This window comes from Nansenia antarctica (assembly GCF_963989245.1).
Source record: "Nansenia antarctica genome assembly, chromosome: 18".
Classification (NCBI taxonomy): domain Eukaryota; kingdom Metazoa; phylum Chordata; class Actinopteri; order Argentiniformes; family Microstomatidae; genus Nansenia; species Nansenia antarctica.
The window spans coordinates 19,939,399-19,956,231 of record NC_137691.1 but is presented as its reverse complement, the minus strand read 5'-3'; the positions used below and the strand labels follow the sequence as shown (position 1 = coordinate 19,956,231).

At 40.3% G+C, this 16,833-nt stretch overlaps 1 pseudogene across 1 annotated transcript; it reads right to left on the bottom strand.

Annotated features, from left to right (window-relative positions):
• Nucleotides 1–13,780: 13,780 nt before the first annotated feature.
• On the bottom strand, nt 13,781–14,385 carry LOC308173167 (transcription factor HES-5-like; annotated as a pseudogene). The gene is made up of 2 exons: nt 14,258–14,385; nt 13,781–14,130 (listed from the first exon to the last, which is right to left on the bottom strand). The product of its transcript is annotated as a transcription factor HES-5-like (transcript).
• Between the last annotated feature and the right edge of the window lie 2,448 nt (nt 14,386–16,833).

The following is a 16,833-nucleotide window of genomic DNA, read 5'->3' as shown; positions in this document are numbered from 1 at the left end:
CACTTTTTTCTTTTCACCTGTGGGGACGGAGGTGTGCGAGGATTTTCGAGCTGCAGTCGCCTTCTCGCTGCTGGTGTAGAAGGAAGCCTTGTCATTACCAGTGGCTCACACAGCTCCCCTGCCAACTTAAAAAGGAATTTCTTCCTGCTTATCCTGACGCCCATGCACTGGCTGTACAGAATGCGTGCATTAATTGCAGCCATGTCCAACATGTTGTAAAACACAGCTACAGGCCAACGGCGGGTCCCTCCTTTTACTGTGTATTTCCTCGTCATCTGGTCCAGAACATCAACACCGAACTTAGTGCTGTTGTAGTAGGAAACCGTTTCGGGCAGTTTCTTTGGGCCATCATCAGTAGAAACGGTTTGATGCAGTGTGCTGAGGAGGCATACATTTTTCTTAGGTTTTGCCTGGTAAACCGTGAGTGTGGCTTCTCCAGCCCTCAGCACCTTGCTGGAAAATCTTTCAGTCTGTGCCCGTGTACATGGGGGCAACTCCCGTCTGATTTTATTAATTGTGCCAACAATTGTGGTTTGTTGGGCCAAAAGGGTGTTTGCCAGTGGCAAGGAGGTGAAGTAATTGTCTGTCGTGACATTTCTTCCTTTGCCCACGAACGGCTCCATCAGACGCAGCACAACATTGTCCGATAACCGCTGACCGGCCGGCCTGCTTGCATCTTTCCCTAGGTAGGGATGTGCGTTCAACATGTATTTGGTGTCCACATCCGCTGCAACCCAGAACTTTATGCCAAATTTGTCAGGTTTATTGGCCATGTACTGTGTGAAACCACATCTTGCTTTGGTCGGGAACAACTGTTCATCCACGGTAATGTTGTCACCAGGTGTGTACGATGCAATGCTGTTTTTCACAAATTTGTCAAAAATGTCTGAAATCATGGCAAATGTATCCACCGGAACGCGGGCAGCTCGTGTGTTCTTGTCATCAAAGCGTAGATAGCGCATGATATCTCGGAACTTCTGGCGAGTCATTGTCTCCTTGAAGACAGCGATTCCGAATTGTGATGACCAGAGGTCATCCACCCTCACGGACTTGGAACATAAAACTCCTTTGTAGTAAAGGAGACCCACGAATGCCTTTAGTTCGTCCATTGTCAAATTGAACATCTCATCATTACTCCGGTCAGCTTCTGCCTGAGTGTACTTTAGAATCTGTTGCCACATTTCCGTGTCAATCAGACACAGTAGACTGCTCAACGGACTTGTAATGTTCGATTTGGCATAACGAGTCGGGCCTGGAGCTGTCTTTATGATATTGGCCTGTCGTTCTCTGCCTCTCCGAGGGCCTGGGTTGCGCTGTGTTGCGCCTGGTTGCTCAGTCCACACTGTGCCGTCTCGACCCTGCTCTTTCGTGGCTTCACTTGCGTCCTCAATGTCAGAGTCGCATTCTGAAGCATCTGCGTCTGATTCAATGACATGATCGCCTGCTGCCTGTAAGACACAATAAACTATTAGTTGTTGTTTTCATGTAATCATGCACAGAAAAACAATAGCCTATATGATGCGATTTTATATTAGCACGGGACATGTCCACACACAATAAACTATTAGTTGTTGTTTTCATGTAATCATGCACAGAAAAACAATAGCCTATATGATGCGATTTTATATTAGCACGGGACATGTCCACACACAATAAACTATTAGTTGTTGTTTTCATGTAATCATGCACAGAAAAACAATAGCCTATATGATGCGATTTTATATTAGCACGGGACATGTCCACACACAATAAACTATTAGTTGTTGTTTTCATGTAATCATGCACAGAAAAACAATAGCCTATATGATGCGATTTTATATTAGCACGGGACATGTCCACACACAATAAACTATTAGTTGTTGTTTTCATGTAATCATGCACAGAAAAACAATAGCCTATATGATGCGATTTTATATTAGCACGGGACATGTCCACACACACACACAACTGACAATGCAATCTATATTAGTTTTTCATACTATAATTTACAGATTTTTTGTTTACAGTGTTGTAACCAAGTCTTACCATGATTTTTCTCTCATCATCTCCTGATTCTCCCCCGCCGTCCGAGTGGTCCGCTGGTACATCGTGCATGTAGGCTAAAATCTCTTCAGGGGACCACTCGCGTCTGCTCTCTGGGCGACTCATCACAGCAAAATTACGAGTAGTTCTGGTCTCCAACTGTAATGCAGGCTAATTTATAGGAATAAGTGTGTTCATATGCAAACATATTCAATGGCATGTAATTAGTAGGCCATTGTTTATCACAGATGAATCCTGACAATTGAATGCCATTGAGATTGAAATTAGTAGGCCATTGTTTATCACAGATGAATCCTGACAATTGAATGCCATTGAGATTGAGACGCGGTAGCCTAATAGTGATAATGACTTCTATTTGAGTAGCCTATTATCGTCTCATTAGGACGGCCAATGTAACACGTTGTTTTTTGGATTTTGCATTCCTTGTTTTGTGGTAAACGAATCTCTTTCTGATCGTCCCGTTCACAAAAAACGAAGGTAATAAGTCACGTAATATGGCGAAATAAATGTTCGTTCAGACAATACAACATATATTTAAAAATATTAAAAATACATGTGGTATGGAGGTACTGGGATGATATGTGGCAGTTTCTCGCGCCTGTCCCGTTCTGTTGTTCAAAGAATATAATATAAAACGCATCACATGTTTGTCATTGTGTGAAAATGTTTCTGTAGCGAAGAACCGTGGCTATGGGACAACTCGTTTCTAAGTTACAAAGTTCTGAGTTACATACACTTGATGTTGATGGGGGAGGGTTGAATGGCTCTCGATCGTTTCCGATCAATGAACAATAAGATCAGGTTTCTCCCACGGTGTGTTTCTCTTGCGTGATATAGTGAAGACAGACAAGTGTGCTGTCCTCACTGTGTTCATGTTGTGCAGTGAACAAACAATTGTTGGGAGAATAAACTGTCTCTTGCCGTGAAATGTGTACATCAAATAAAATGATGTCGGCGATGATTATGCCTGTAATCATCAACGATATAACGAACGGATATTTCTGAGTGGGGCAGTCCCAGATATAGTGAAGACAGACAGGAAAGTAAGGAGAAGAAGGGAGAGAGTATTGACAATTGATAATAAGATATTGATAATGTAGGAATAAGTGTGTTCATATGCAAACATATTCAATGGCATGTAATTAGTAGGCAATTGTTTATCACAGATGAATCCTGACAATTGATGGTTGATACATGGGGGAGGGTCATCTTATTCTCAATGATCTCTTTCTGATCGTTTCCGATCACCAGACTGCATGGAAGATCATAGGGGTGAAAGACCACTCATCCCTGCAGTCTATTTTTGAACAGGCTACTCTCAGACAGGCTAATAGCATTATCATGAATCCCTCCCATGTCCTACATGCAGAGTATGAACTGCTGCCCTCTGGGAGGAGGTTCAGAGTCCCCCGCGCTAGACTAAATAGATTTAAAAATTCTTTTATTCCCGTTTCTGTTAAACTTTTAAACTGCACCAGATGAATATTGAACATATCTTGCTTATCGTTTTATTTCCACTCTTGTTTTAATCAAGGCTGCCTTCTGTTTGTGTGTTAACATTCTGTATTGTCTGTTGTTCTTTGTTGGCTGCTGTGGGGTGTAAGCCCAATACAAATTTCCCAGTGATGGGACAATAAAGTGACTTTTGACTTTTGACTTGACCACACAAAGGATGCCAATTCCTCCAACAAGCCCTTCAAACAATCCCCCACCAGAAAGGTTGTACTCAGTTGTACTCAACTCTCTCAACCACGGCAGTTTCAACCACGGCAGTTTCTCGCGCCTGTCTCGTTGCAGAGTGTATTCATTATTGTGTTTGTTTGAATCCTCACTGTGTTCATGTTGTGCAGTGAACAAACAATTGTTGGGAGAATAAACTGTCTCTTGCCGTGAAATGTGTACATCAAATAAAATGATGTCGGCGATGATTATGCCTGTAATCATCAACGATATAACGAACGGATATTTCTGAGTGGGTTGAATTGATAATAAGATATTGATAATGTATTTCGCTGTCGACCAAAATCGTTTGAAATTACGTGCTTGTGCATTGAATGACACTATGTACAGCGCTGTCAATTTTCAAATAATGCAATAGGCTATATATGAATGTTCAGTTGTGATATGAAGTAGCCAACAATTCTCATGTCGACCATGATAATAATAGGCTACAACAAGGTTGTACATAGATATACGCAGATTCATATTTGGATAGTTGATTTTGGCAGCATAGTAGCCAATTGCAGAGAAACTAAAGCACTTGGTTATAAACATACTAGGCTCTGTTTCTAACAAGTAGGCACAAACAAAATCACTGTATGGGACGACTCGTTTCTAAGTTACAAACTTCTGAGTTACAATCACTTGATGTTGATGGGGGAGGGTTGATGGCTCTCAATCGTTTCCGATCAATGAACAAAGACATCGGGTTTCCCCCGCTCCACCAAGTCCCAAGGTGTGTTTCTGTAACCATTGTCTCCTCCTTGTTGCATAAAACAAATCAAGACTCGCTCCTCTTAGGAGACCACTATTTATAAATAATAATCCACAGATAGGCACAGTCACAGTGCTACATGAAAATATCTAGCCACACACCACATATCATAGCTCCGCCCTATATGTATTTATCATCATATTTCTCAATATAAAACGGAGGTACGATATATGGCAGATATGTATGGTATATTATGGCAGTTTCTGGCGCCTGTCCCGTTCTGTTGTTCAAAGAATATAATATAAAACGCATCACATGTTTGTCATTGTGTGAAAATGTTTCTGTAGCGAAGAACCTTGGTTCAATCTGGAGCTGATCAACTCCGGACGGCAATAACACGTTGTGGGTGCAATTGTGCAAGAATAACACTATTTACAGCGCTGTCTTTTATTGCTATATGTATTACTGTTATATATCAATGTGAACATTACAGATACCTGGTCAACACAGCTTGGGATTCCAAGGAAATTACTTGGAACTATGTGTGAAAGGGACAACATTGCAATATATATTACAGTTATTTTTTAATAATGCTAATCAACTTTCATTCGTTAGTAATGAAAACTCCTGCAGTCTCGATCAATCTCCTAGATGAATCTCCTCTCCACTCCGCTCTGCGCTGCGGGCAGTGGGGGACGGTGTGTTTCTGTTGCGTGTCCACGCTTCTTGCGTGACATCGCCATCTAGCGATTTTTGTGGGTCAGTACACACTCCCCCATTGTGAATAGTGGTCGTGTGATTCCACACCTTGTCGCGCTTTAGTAGGTAAAAAAACGGCGCGCCCCTAGTGTTAACGACAGCCATATTGGATTTAATCCGTCATCTTGGATATTAATTGTGCGATAAAACATTTCATTTGCTATTAATATTGGTCTTACAATTCTGAAAAGAATGATATATAGGTTTGTGTAATAAAAAAGAATAGTTTAAAACATAAAGTTGAATTTCATAATGTGTGTGTTCCATTACTGCACAGCAGTGAGCACTTGTTCGGTCTAGATTCTATTGAGATAAATTCCTGGAATTCACATGTGTATGTAAAGAGGTCAACCTTGATAACTTTTGAACCGTATATGATAGAACCATGGGGTTTGGACCATTGTTTTTCTCATGAAATTCTCTGTGAGATGGCATTTATTTTAATCTAAAGTGAAAGCAAAATTATATGTGTGAACACCCTACAACATGTAGCCTTGTTAGCCTTGTTAGCCAGGTTTAGACGACACTGGCAGAGGAAACACGACGAACTACTCACCTACACGACGTCTGGTTGGAACACAGAAACGTTTTGAATGAATTACAATTAATTAATTTAGTTAGTTAGTTAGATTAATGTAGTGCATTTATCTTCGAGAGCGCCCGCGTGACTGACACTAATGTCCAGTCATCTTCTTCTTCTTCTCAGTTTGAATGGCGGTTTGCGACCAACTTGAGGCGCATTACCGCCACCTACCGGACTGTGTTTGGACGGTATATTTAACAGGGTGTTAAATCGTGTCTATCAACCCAGTATCTTTCAAATACTGAATTACCTGTTTGTCCATTTTGATTGCATTTCCTAATAAACTCTCCACAGTATCAGTGGCCCCGGGCCTGAGCTGGATTACACTTGTTTGTCTAACATGTTTTTATTGTGTCATGAACATGAAAACTTTGGGTTTAAATTGCATAATAAAATCATGTTTGTCTAATATAAAATTGTCTTACTATATTCTTATGAAAGATTAATGATAGCAAAACATGATTTTATTTCATGCAACCGATGTCCATGATTCATTTAGGTAGATTCGACTGACTGTTTTTTTCAGTGTGGATATAGAGTGACATTATTATATTATGTTGTTCTTGTGTTGTTCCAAGTATCTTATAAGATTAAATTATTTAAATTATTTTGGGATAATAATTAATATGGACAATAATCTAATTTGCCATATGGGGCCTGCATACAATTACATGTTTAAATAACTCCAAGCCTTATGTTTGTAACTTCAAAATACAGTCATTAATCCCAGATGAAGTTCTGGCAATAGCCAATTGGCTGCAAAACAATTTAGCTTCAGTAGCTGAATGCAGTAACACGAATGGATGGAGTATTTTTTATCCACGTTGACTGATTGGTGACACATGACATCGATCTGGCATATCAGCTATGCAAATCAAAACATTTGATATGTTTTGCATACCAATCAGGAATTGTATCTGGATTTATCTGGAAGGGCGTCTGCTTATCCAAATAATTGGAATGGATTTACCGCGATTCGGTTATAGAAAAAGGTAGCTGCGTTTGTCTATGAATGACGGCTGTGCTTTGTGCTTATCGTTTGGTCTGTGGATGTGTGTGTCCGCCAGGGGGCGGGGCAGTGCTGTGTGTCAGTGTGGGACTGGCTACGTTAGCTTGTCTGTCAGAGAGACGTACTGGCCCGTCAGTGTCAGTGTCAGGATTTGCCATCATGATTTCAGATCATTGGGTGACCAACTACGCTATATGGCTATTATTTGCCTTTGTTAATTGTTTTACAAATCTGATCGTGTCTGGGAGCAGTTCTGCTGTAGGGTGATTAGTCGTCCTACAGAAATATGAAAATAATAATGATTGTAATTATCAATCAAATTAAAAAACAAATATTAGATTAGATTAGATCTTATTGTCATTGCAGAGTACAAATACCAGACAATGAAATGCAGTTCATCATCTAAACAGAAGCGCAAATAGTGATATAATAACATGATATAAAAACATGTGATATAAGAACATGACGATGACAGTGAATTGGTACAGTATGGCATGCAGGTTACCTCCTCTTTCTGTAGATGAAGGGCGATTCTTATAGAAACATGAACATAATTCTGATTTTCATGATTGTAATAGGCTAATATTCATTGTATTAGCCTATTTATATTCATAATAATGTTGTCAAAACATCCACGAACGCCTTATATCAAAACAAAGCAAACATAGCCTATTTCACCCAGAGTTAAGCATAGGTTGACTTTCCAGACACCATATTTTGTTGTTCTAAACAGAACAAAACGAATTGAAAAGCATGATAGAAATACAAATGAACTCCCCGACTGAGATTCACGCATTGAATCGTATATAGTTGTAAATACATGCATGTCTTTTGCTTAATCAACGGCATCGCCTATAAATCAATGCATATTTCGTAGGCTATTTGATTTGTTTTGTAGTCTTTAGCCTGATCAAGTGCAAATGTCGCCTAAGGGGTTAGTCATTTAGCAGACGATTTGTCCAGGACCTTTGCGACCCATAAGCTTGATATTGTGCATCTATGTAGGCCGATATCTTTCCATATTTTAATTTGAGTCCCAGGGGGTCCGGGTCATTGAGGGATTGAAGGGATATCACGTCATATGAAGATCATGAGGGTCATTTCAGGGGTCTGATAAGTGATAAGGGATAGCACTTAGACGGCGTGGGCGGGGTGAGTGCGTATCACCCGAGAGCTAGCCTATAAATTAGTTCACATATGTAGGTATTATTTCTCTAAAGAATAGGGAATTACTCAGGGTCTTATAGCCTATATTATGCGACTTATTTACCGCTGGTAAACTCTGCTGACGTTAATGCTAGCCCGGCTATTATTCATTAGGCTAACGATCAGTGTGACCATTTTTATGACTATGACCTATCAGGACTATAGCTCTAACTCCTAGCGTCAGTTAGTAACTATGTACGCAATTTTTAGGGCATTTCTGCTTTAATGGGATAGAGGCAGTAGATATTGACAGGAAAGATGGGTGAGAGAGAGCAGGGATGACAGGCAGTAATACATGTCCGCGGCCGGAATCGAACCGACGACCTTGAGATGACATGGCTGACGCCTTGAAATTGGCTATGGACAACACACAATAAAGTAGCTTTAAGAAGACAGTTCACGGTCAATAAATATCAAAAAGTGTGGTTGATCTGGCTTTATTGTTATGGATCAAGGGTCGGACATACAGGTCCAGATCAAGGTTCTGACATACAGGTCGCACTCGAGTTCATAGTGCCTTCTCGTACCTGCGACCTTACAATAGGCCAGAACCGGCTATTGTTCTCGGACGTAACCACAAGACCACGGAGAAGCTAACGGAATTATGACGGCGGTTAGGATATTTAAACCTTTCGAACGTTCAACGGAGCGAGAGCGTCTCCCATAGCACTCCGCGTGAATCTGGCCGACTTCGTTCCTATATTGTTCTTTTGTTGTTTTACCTCCTCTTTCTGTAGATGAAGGGCGATTAGTCGGCCTACAGAAATATGAAAATAACAATGATTGTAATCAGTGTTCGAGTTATGTGGGAGCCAATGGGCACTGAGCCCCCCAAGGAAGGTCTGAGCTCCCATGAAAGCAGTAAAATCATACATCTGTGGAGGTCGCTAATACATTACCACAACCATTATTTGATCAAAAATGTCAATGTAATGAGTATTATTTATATGATAAATATTCTAAAATAAACACGTTTTCCAAAAGAACTACGCGCACCAGCATTAATCTCCTGTGAATGACAGTATGCCTTTGACTGCCTGCACCTTACCACCAAGACACTATGGGGCGCAGTAGAATATTGTGCAACAGCAGAATATGATCGTTGAGAGCTTGCGAACGTGAAAACACGATTATTGAGAAGAAAACATTCAGTAGCTAGCTATCATGCCGCCCCAAAAAAGGCCACTGCTACCGACCGAGTCGACAAGCCTGGAAAGTTTTTTGTTTTCATCCAAGAAACCAAACTTGAATTCAGCTGCCCTGTTATGACACCCAACGTTGAAACTGTTGAAATAGCAGAGCTCAAACAAAAGCAAGTGCTTCCGAAGAAAGTAGCAGAACTCACCTCCAGTATGTATAGGGAGACAGCTAGTTCGTTCAGGGCAGCCTATACTGTCGCTAAAGAAAGGATGCCTTATACAAAACTGAATACAATTATGAAACTGAGATGAATGGCGCGACAGTCGGCCCTACTCACCGATCTGATCATTCATGTGACCAGATTGTAGAGCACATTGCACAATAGATGAAAAACAAATTCATTTCTAATGTCAAATCACTTGATTCTCGTATTAGCATAACATTAGATGAAAGCACAATTCAGGGACGAGCATGCATGATTATTTGTCAGGTGCGATGTCACTGGAAATGGAGATGTGGACAATGTGTCGTGCGAACAGGGAAAGTGAATGGACTGTATAGCAAAAACAACAACATTATTGGCCGAGATACCCGTGACTATCGCTTATAGCTGTTGTTTCATGTGGTGCTGTTGATGTGGTGAAATGAGTAGCCTATGGCTAATTAAAACTCGTAAGTCCCATCGCTGTGTGGGCATGATTCGTGCGTGTGCATGAGAACATTTCGCACTGTTATTTTGGAGACCCCCACAAAGCTCATCTATCTATCTATATCTATCTATCTATCTCTCATATATATGCCCTACAATCCAATACATTCAGAGGTTGGTCAATATCAGTCACATGGTGGTCCCTGAATTCAATCGGGCATGTTTGGACATGTAGTGATGTAACATGGCTGGAGTCCAGATGTAACAGATGTATGGTGGCTAGTCAGTGTGAGTAGAGAGCTGGTCTGAGTTTCCCACACTGAGTCCTGTGTGCTGTGATCAATGGAGTACAAAAGCTGCTCAGGACGCTGAATGGACCATCAGTGAGGCTATTGGGTCTGTGTTTTACTATAGACAGCCTGGCCACTCACTGACCATCTGGAGGGGAGGTTCAGCACTGACTGCTTTTCCCTCTTTTTTGCACCTCCAATTATATCATGATAGACTAGGAAAATATGATTAGTTATTATTATGAAATATTAGTACAGAATCAGAAGACACATTTGAGAAATATAAAATGGAAATGAGCTTGATCAAAATGTATTTTTTTGATTCGGCTTCTTTTTTTGATCACATTTTAAAATGCCCTTGTTAACTCTCTCCTGTTTTAAAGACATTGTACACATAGGTAAACCTGAGTTTGATCTATTTTATAATGATTGTATCCCCTTCCTAAAGTGTGCCAATTCCTCATTGAGACAGTCAGGTGCTGGTGGGGTTTAGGATGCTAATCACACTGAACTGTGACTCTGCTGTCCAGAGCTTTCCCACACGTTGTCCATTGAGAGACCTTCAACCAAACAATGGAAGTGTGCCTTGCTAATGCTAATTCATCTCCAAACAAGCTGTTCCCTGTAAGCCACCAGGGTAAAGATCATTTTTGTTTAGAAGTAATTAAAGACTCACTATTAAAGTGAATTAATTCTAGATGAAAGTGTGTTTGTATCTGTCAAACAAAATACATGTACTATGCAATGCATGTATTCTTTATTCAAGTATAAAGAGAGAGAACACATTCAAAAGAAAATACTTTTTAAATGGATGGTGAATCTCTATAAGATCCTTTTATTCTGAAAGTATGTTTTTTGTATGGTGTTTCATGTACACGTTTATACACAGATACACAGATACAGATGCAGAAAGATAACAGACCAGGAATTAATGATGAGATTAGGATCCTATGAAATCAAATGATAACATGAGATGTTTTTTGTTTTGTTTTACGGCATATGGAAATGTATACATAGGGCCAACCTCCCAGTAGGCGTAATCACTGATAGTGAATTGTAGGTGACATCATAATCTACACATAGTCTAGTAGGAGAAATAGGTTCCCATGTACCCGAATGGCATTATTCTGTAACCTGTTTTTTTAAGACCCTAATGGTGTCTACTTAAGATTTCTTCATGTTGCCAAGGTCAACTAATGTCCCATGGGGTTCGTTTGGCGGCCTTCTTGAATTGATGAACCAGACAACCTATTAAGACAAATGAACCCACTTTCATATCATTTTGACATCAGGAATCCAATGGAAAGGTCCCTGGCATGGTACAACCACTCTATATTGGTGAAAAACAGACACACAACACATTTTAGGCTCATAACAATATAACTTTTACTATTTTGTTTCGCAATAGTTTCTTGCAATTGCTAAATGACACTATTGTCTGTTGTCTTTTATCAATTACAAGGTTATTACATGGATGGCAAGTTGATTAACAGTGTATAATTGATTCCTATGCAAATCAGAGACCCTATAAAAACATAGATATTAATTCCAAAATTACATGAACTATTATCCTCGCATTAAGATGGACTTAATTAAACTTACTGAGTGATTTGTTGATGATGTTTTAGCATTTTAGCTAATTTTAAGTCATAGCAAAGGATCTGAATACTTATGTACATGAGGCATTTCTGTATTTAAATGTTAATATATTTACTGACATTTCTAAAATATGTTTTCACTTGTGAGGGGGTTCTGGGGTATTGTATGCGAATTAAGGGCAATTATTTTAATGTAATACATTTTAAATTGAGTCTATAACACAACAACATGTGGAAGAAAGTAAAGGGGTTTGAATACATTCTGAATGCACTGTAGAGGAATTTTTTATTTTGAAAAATATCTTTCAGATCTCCAAAATGTGTTATCCTTAAAATATACAACTTGTGTGTGATGATTAGAAATAGATCAGTGTATAGAAACCCCCCTCTGACAGTCCTGGGTAGATGTCTACATCTATTTCCCCAAAGGGAGACGGTCTGTGAGTCTGTGAGTGACCTTTCCTTGGTTTCCCACACTTTGTCCTTTCACTGCTTTTAAAGGAGGAACAATACAAGTGTGTCTTATTTCACTCTAGCTGTGGAGTCTGATCTCATTGTTGAGGGGGTTACACAGGGGCATAAACTGTTTCTGCTCTACCACAACATTTAGCAGTTTCTGACCAACATCTGCAATCACAAATACTGTATATGAGGCAGATGAAGAATGCTGTATATGAGGCAGATGAAGAATGCATTTCAACACATGCATACAAATATATTTCTCTAAAAACAGATGCATCAATGAAAACAATACATACTTCCCTCTTCAGAGTTCAAATCCATTGATCATCATATTGTATCTCTATATAATTATGTATATAATTAAGTAAGTAATATTTGTTCAATAAACAAGTAACTATTTACTTGTTGCAAATGTTTAGCATAGCATTTAATCCGAATGAATGTTATCTGCTCTGATATTATTGCATTATAAGAAGTCATTATCACTTAAGTCATAATTGTCATTGACTAATTTTCAGATGATGTATTGGTGTTGAACATTGTGGGGAGCATGGCGCGTTCTGGCCTGCCGGTGGAGCCAGACTGGTGAAATAAACTCTCTATTCCAACCAGTCCTCTGTGTCGACCTCCCTCTGTGCCTAGAGACTCCTAAAACATGTATCAAAGTAAATGGATGGTAAAGTCAAGATCAAGACGACATCATTTCAATTGATTGTTTTTTCTATTTATTGCAATTGACTCAATGAGTCACATTTGAACACCTTAATTTAAGGTGAATGATTTAAGGCAAAAACAATGACGAAAGATCACAACCAGAACAGATATATCTCCAAGACATATGACACTCTAACTGAATACAGGATACACATGAACTGCCTTTATAAAAGACACATAGAAATGTTTAAATAAAACACTTGAGAAGTTAACATTGAGAAATAACTGTTTTCTCCCTTCCACAGAATACACTGTATTCAAATGAAGTTAATTGGGTTTTTTTCACACAAACATACCGCAATCAAAATGAAACATTTAGATCCTGAAACAGATCAGTTAATAGGTAATCACAGAGTGATTATAACAGGTATGACACCCAGTTTGGGTAGATAATCCTCATGGAGGAACAACAGATATACAATATAGCTCAAGTTCATCAGTCTGCTGATACATAAACGATAAAAGATAATAAAAGATACTTAATGTCAATATGACTTTATCAACAATGTAGTGATAATTAGATATTCTCTGATCCGTCAGAAAACGTATGCGATGATACCCAATATGGGTAAAAAGTCCTCATGGAGGATCAATAAAACCATTGATCATATTGATCAATAACAAAGAAATAATCAAAACATGTTTCACAAATATCTCAAATTCATGTTACCATCATAACACAAAAGTATATATATAATAACAAAAGTGTAGTATTAAGTAATATAACCTTTTTCAAGACAACTGAAGTCTCAACCATAACAGGACGATACGAGGCTACTGTCAAAGCAGATGTGGAGGAAGAATTCTTCCTATTCTCATTAAATTCTCTGACAGTAGGAGACCAACATGGTCAGATCTGTTTGTCTGTGAGTCAAGCTCCAGTCTGTAGGACTCTACCAGGGCCTCCAGAGGGCGCTGTTGACTGGACTTCTCTTTACTGATGCTGTGCTGGGCTGGGGAGCTCAGCTGAAGCAGATCATTCTCCTTCCTGTTATCAGAGGATGGCTGCAGGGTCTGGAAGTGGCTCAGAAGTCTTATCTGGGTCTGTGTCTTCATGTCATCCTTGGACATGGACTGCACCATCTCTCTCAGGTAGTAAAACTGTCATCTCCAGGATGTCGGCTTTCTCCAGCTTGGAATCAGACTGCTGGTTGAGGATCTCCAGACCCAGGAGAGACTTGAGCTGCTCAATGCTGCTGCTGATACGGTCTCTCCGTAACTTCTCCACCACTGGTTTTCTTAGCTGCAAAGAGAAAAAGAGGGGTCATTAATAACTTTATTCTGAAAGATTGCATAAACAAAGAAAAGTGATGGTAGTAGATATTATTGCATGAACTATCAGTTCAATTCAATTTGAATCTTCAATTTACCTTGTTGGTCAGAGTCAGGTACTCATTATAGTAGGTCATTTCTGAAGTGATTGTAGGTGCCATGGTTGTTGCGTCTCTGTGCTGTACAGGTCTCTGTATAGACAGAATCTGATTCCTACTTGCTTCATCCCTCCTATATATACTCCCAAATCTGCATATGAATGTGTGGGTCTTGGTTCTGTTGGAGTTTCTCACAGTCTGTAGCCAATGGGTGAGCTTGGGGGGACAATGAGGAATGTGGAGCTGCCATGTGGTCAATGCTCTTACTGCTGGGGTACATGTCATGTCTCAGGGGAACAGGTGGAAGGGTGGGAGGGGGGGGGGGGGGGGTTAAGAGAGACTCACACTGTGTGAATCTGGAAAAGTGGTGACCCTGTGAGGAGAGCAGATCTGCTGCCTGATTATTAAAATGGACAGTGTCGTTTAATCTTCAGCTAATATTGTTGCATGAATAGTCGATCCACCTTTTATTATTGATTCAGTCACATATCTCACCGTGGGTTTAACTTCTGGCAATAATTAACTTTTCTCTAATTAAAAAATAATTCTAAACTCTTAAGTTTCTACAGGTTTTGGTCATGTGATGTGGTCCACAGTGGTCTGCAGATGTAGCAGATGTGTTCTCTGTCTAGTAGCTGGTAGTCAGTGAGTAGAGAGCTGGTCTGAGTTTCCCACACTGAGTCCTGTGTGCTGTGATCAACGGAGTACAAAAGCTGCTCAGGGCGCTGAATGGGCTGTGAAGGCTATTCACTCTGACCATCTGGAGGGAAATACTTGTTCAGACTTGCACACTCACAAGACACAATTAAGAAAAAAAATGTCAGCATACACATTGTTGATAAAAAAATAAATAAAATAAAAAGCTGATGAAATCTATATATAAAAAAAACGTTTTTTTTTTTTTTTTTGAAAGAATATATATATATATATATATAGAGAGAGAGAGAGAGAGAGAGAGAGAGAGAGAGAGAGAGAGAGAGAGAGAGAGAGAGAGAGAGAGAGAGAGAGAGAGAGAGAGAGAGAGAGAGAGAGAGAGAGAGAGAGAGAGAGAGAGAGAGAGAGAGAGAGAGAGAGAGAGAGAGAGAGAGAGAGAGAGAGAGAGAGAGAGAGAGAGAGAGAGAGAGAGAGAGAGAGAGAGAAAGAACTCCCAGTCACTGGTCATCTCCCGCCTTGATTACTGCAACGTACTCCTGGCCGGGCTCCCTGCCACCGCCATCAGACCTCTGCACCTCATCCAGAACGCTGCTGCCCGTCTGGTGTTCAACCTCCCCAAATGTTCTCATGTCACCCCTCTCCTTCGCACCCTGCACTGGCTCCCGATAGCATCTCGCATCAAATTCAAGACCCTGGTGCTTGCCTACCAGGCAGCTAAGGGGACAGCCCCTGCCTACTTGCAGGCAATGGTCACCCCCCAAACTTGAGCCCGTTCCCTCCGCTCCTCCACCTCTGCTGGCCGACTGGCCCCACCACCTCTATGCACCACCAACACGGCAGTCGTGCTGCCGATCACGTCGCTTCACTACACTGGCTCCCCGCTGGTGGAATGAGCTTCCCACAGCTGTCAGAACTGCAGTCACTACCCATCTTCCGTCGAAGACTGACCCATCTCTTCAAGTTACACCTTAGCTGCTCCTCCTGAGACATATACTGCCAGCACTGCGTCTCCTGAGACACCCGCTTTTCCCCTATACTGTGTCCCCTAAGACTTCTACTGCCCCCTTGTATTGTTTCTGTGTTTCTCCAGTGTCTATATTTAAAAGAAAAAAACTTTATTTTTCTTTTTTCCCTTCTATCACGGAGACTGCCAATGGCACCGGGCCTGAGCTAGATTACTCTTGATGCTGCAACTGGTGAACTGATGATTCACTTGCTTAGTCAAATGTATTGATTGTAAGTCACTTTGGAATAAGGCCTCTGCTAAATGCCCAAAATTGTAATCAAATCAAATAAAATCAAATGTTATTTGTATAGCGCATTTCTTACAAGATGCAACTCAATGCGCTTCACATAATAAACATTCTCTGTCAATCAATCAATCAATCAATCAATACTGACAGAGCCGCAAGCAGGCAAAAGTAAAAACCTGTACACTATGTAGCCTGGAAAATTCCCTTGAATGTAAAGAGAGAGAGAGAGAGAGAGAGAGAGAGAGAGAGAGAGAGAGCGAGAGAGAGAGGGAGAGAGGGATAGTTCCTAAACTTGTTTAGCTGTCTTCTGTGTTATACATGTTAATAGTTTGATAATGTAAATTGGCTACAAATGACCTCACCATAACAGAGAGGGAGAGAGAAAAAGTCTCTCCCAATGAGTAAAGCAGAATTTCCTCTGTTTAATACTAGTGTGACCCTTTCTAAGTGTGTTAGACAAACAAACAACGCTCGCTCAAATTCTTCACTGAGTGACTGACTGACTGACTGTGACTGAATGACATACAATGACTTACAATGGCGGGAGTTCAAATTTCTGATTTACAAATAAGTACGGTAATAAGTAAAAAAAGATAACATTAAGATGACAAGAATATTTCGTCTAGAGCAGCGATTCCCAACCTATGGGCCGCGAGGGTACTGCAAGTG